At 38.7% G+C, this 3,237-nt stretch overlaps 1 long non-coding RNA gene across 4 annotated transcripts in view; it reads left to right on the forward strand.

The window, feature by feature from the left end:
• Positions 1-2,544: 2,544 nt before the first annotated feature.
• Positions 2,545-3,237, forward strand: part of LOC143259110 (uncharacterized) — a 50,588-nt gene continuing 49,895 nt past the window's right edge. For all 4 annotated transcript variants that reach the window (XR_013032916.1, XR_013032915.1, XR_013032917.1 and 1 more), the window contains exon 1: positions 2,545-2,727. This is a non-coding gene — a long non-coding RNA (uncharacterized LOC143259110). The remainder of the gene's footprint in view (positions 2,728-3,237) is intronic.

Genomic DNA, 3,237 nt, shown 5'->3' on the forward strand with positions numbered 1-3,237 from the left:
GCCGATACCTTGCTCCTTACCCTCGACAGGAAGGTAAAATCCTGTTTTGTCGCGCGAGGCATTATGCGTTCGAGTGACACACAAAGACACCATTCTCAGGGGACACCGTACACCCTTCCCCTGGACCCCAGGTTTCCTTGAATAAAATTGCATTAATTGCGTGTCTTCCAGGCGTACGTGCACAGCGACTGGTAAATGCGCAAAGAAAATTCAATAACGCTCCAGCTGCTGGTTGCACGTATTGCGCAATAATGTATTACCTTCTCAAAGGACGGGACTGAAGGTCTAAAGCGCAGTACCTCCTCTCGATGGTCGAGAAATCGATAAACCATACCTTCCATCGAAAAATACTTTTAACCGTTTGCAGTCGGTCCCATTTTAACTCGAAATCCAAAATAGTTTTCTCTGACCTACAGTATTTCCATTTTATATAACCTAGTGTATTTTCTACATATGAAACTGAATTTTTTCACTCACGCGACAGTTACAATTTGAACAGATTTTTAGATAGAAATAAATTTGATAATATTAAAATTATTTTCAAACGTGATAACAATTTTTAATGGCGCGTTAAAGTCGCCATTTGGGGACAAAGCCATAGCTTTAAACGGTTGAAAAACTATAGAAAGACTAAAAGAATTAGAGAACGTTTTTAACACGTTTTTTGAAGACTAAATATCATACGTATATGCTCTACATACATATATCTAACGGTTTCGCAAACGAGATTTGTAAAATTAAACTCATTTGATTCATTCATTTTTTTCTCTATGGGAAAACATATGTATTTACGTAGGCGTTAAAGCGATCATAATTTTATCATGAAGATTGTGATCCGTATCAAATAAAATGCCAGAGCTATTCTTTGATTGTCAGATTCAATTATCGTACTCAATAGGGTTTATATAATTAATTCGAAGTGTGTGGTGGATCATAATCAATAGATAATGAAGACGTTTGATAAGACATTGTCGAAATACAATAATGAGTGCACCGCTTAGCGGTAGTTAACACCAAAAGTGTCAAGCTTCTTGCGTTCATAAATCATAGGATTTATTTAAATTTGAATAATATTTTGTTGCAGAATGCACACAATCGAATCAATCTGAAATCTAACACTGGCCTGTTTGACTTCTCTAATAGTTATGAAACAATTTTCGCTGTTAACAAACGCGTGTATGCTTAATAAGGTCGTCTTTTATTCAGCAAGTTAGATTAATTGCGGAACGTTAAACCACATCTCGCTGAGGTCGTGACTCTTTATGTTTGTAAACACACGACCACGCTATTGCGTCATGTGTTCGTATCATGGATACGCCTTCGAATGACCTTCAACTTACTGCCCGTCCTTTCCTATGACTTCGCAACGTCAGAATTCGGTTAGGACAGGCAGCGGTTCCGAACAATTACATACAGCGTAGTTTCGGTAACACGTGACACCTGGAAAAATTCCGTTACAGAGTCTGTGAATATGATTCAGATGTGTTACGCAATATTATCGCACTGTTGTTTTGGTCGCCCGATCGTGTTAGCGGTGCCAGTATTTACTATATACATTTGTGTAGTCTCATCCTATTTTCAGCCACACGCAATCAATGTTAACAGCTTCTTAAACTATAGATACGGTTATAAATTCATACTTCGTCGAATCGTTCTTAAGAACGGGTATTAAATAGAATCTTATTTCTATTAGTCCCTGTGTCTAAGAGAGGTGAATGCATATTTTTGTGAAAAAAAAATGTTAGCACAACCAAGTTTGACTAAAAATGACATGCCACTGTAGGTAACCTAGCATGACGAGAATATTCCGATGAACTCATAAGGAAACAAAAATAGTCACAGATAAATATCCATTAACGGCGGCATAACATAAATTTACGTTCCATGGCATACGCAGTAAATACTCAAATGTAGCAATCTAACAGTGCGCAATGCATCAGCCGAAAATTCCGGTTCTCCTTAAGCCACTACAATGAAAACAATGGTCTCGAATTGCAGCGAGCGTAGAATATACTAGAATATACAATGTTCTAGAAATAACCAAGTTAGGACGACCTCGATTGCCCTTGGTTCTAGAAACTACGCCAGAATTTCTGGGAGCGGCCCTTTCTACCCGGTATAACGATCAAAACAAATAAAATTCACACTGCCGGCTCAGTTTGTATATCAACACGCCTAGACGCGTTGCAACCGTTTTATCACTCGCAAAAGAGAAAGAGAAAATACTCACTCGTGTGGGTTAGGTTATGGTGGGGTTCCGAACGACAGAACGTGCCAGAATGCATGTCCCGGGCTCGGCCGATCAATACTCGGTATTTCCTAAAATTTTCATCGAAAACGTTGACAATTCGATCGGAAAAGATATCGAATGATAGTTCTTGGAGTGGGCAACACGATAGAATCGATGTCGATCGAATAAATCATGCGAAAATCGTAAAAATCATGTATCTAGTTGTAATGCGCATTTAGGTTCGGGCGCCGGTTGCCGGCAGAGCTTCTAGAACCTTCCACGCTGCGTCGGCGCTAGCGTATATAAGGCGGCCGGTCCCGACCGCTCGGTGCATTCGTAAATCAGCCTTCGTTTAGTTCGGACGTGAAGAACACCCGAAGACCCACCAACCAGTGAACCATACCTCCGCTTCTTTTACATGGTCCATGAGGCTGCTGATACAACAGGACGAGAAAATGTAGACGAGGAGGTTCCGGTGCGGAGCGCGACAGTCTACCGTGGGTATTATTTTACAATATTACGTTTTTTTTACTTTCAACATTTTTCGTTCTTTATCTATCTTTCCGTTTGCTGTGTCTTATTTGGTTCCTTCATATTCTATCGTATGCTACTTGGATGTCACTTGTGATGGGTTACTTGATCTGCGATATGACCGAAGATGTAGTGCTCTTGATTTGACCCGACGTTTCTATATAGATATTCACAGTTGTTGGAATATTCTACAGATATTCTGTTCTTAAAATATTTCACAGATATTCAATTGTTGAAATATTTTACAGAGATTCCGTTTTTAAAGTGTTCTATAGATATTTAACAGTGATATAATTTAACAGTGATAGAATTTTAAGGATTTTTTAGGAATGTTCGAGTATTTACTATGAATTTATACATGTAAATATACAGTTCCGAATTTACGCTTCAGAAGTGACATCTCGCATCATGTGTTTTGAATATTCGAATACAGCAAATATATTACATATTGTTAGAGGATGAATCCGAATTACTCA

The sequence above is a fragment of the Megalopta genalis genome, chromosome 3 (genome assembly GCF_051020955.1).
Source record: "Megalopta genalis isolate 19385.01 chromosome 3, iyMegGena1_principal, whole genome shotgun sequence".
NCBI classification, from domain to species: domain Eukaryota; kingdom Metazoa; phylum Arthropoda; class Insecta; order Hymenoptera; family Halictidae; genus Megalopta; species Megalopta genalis.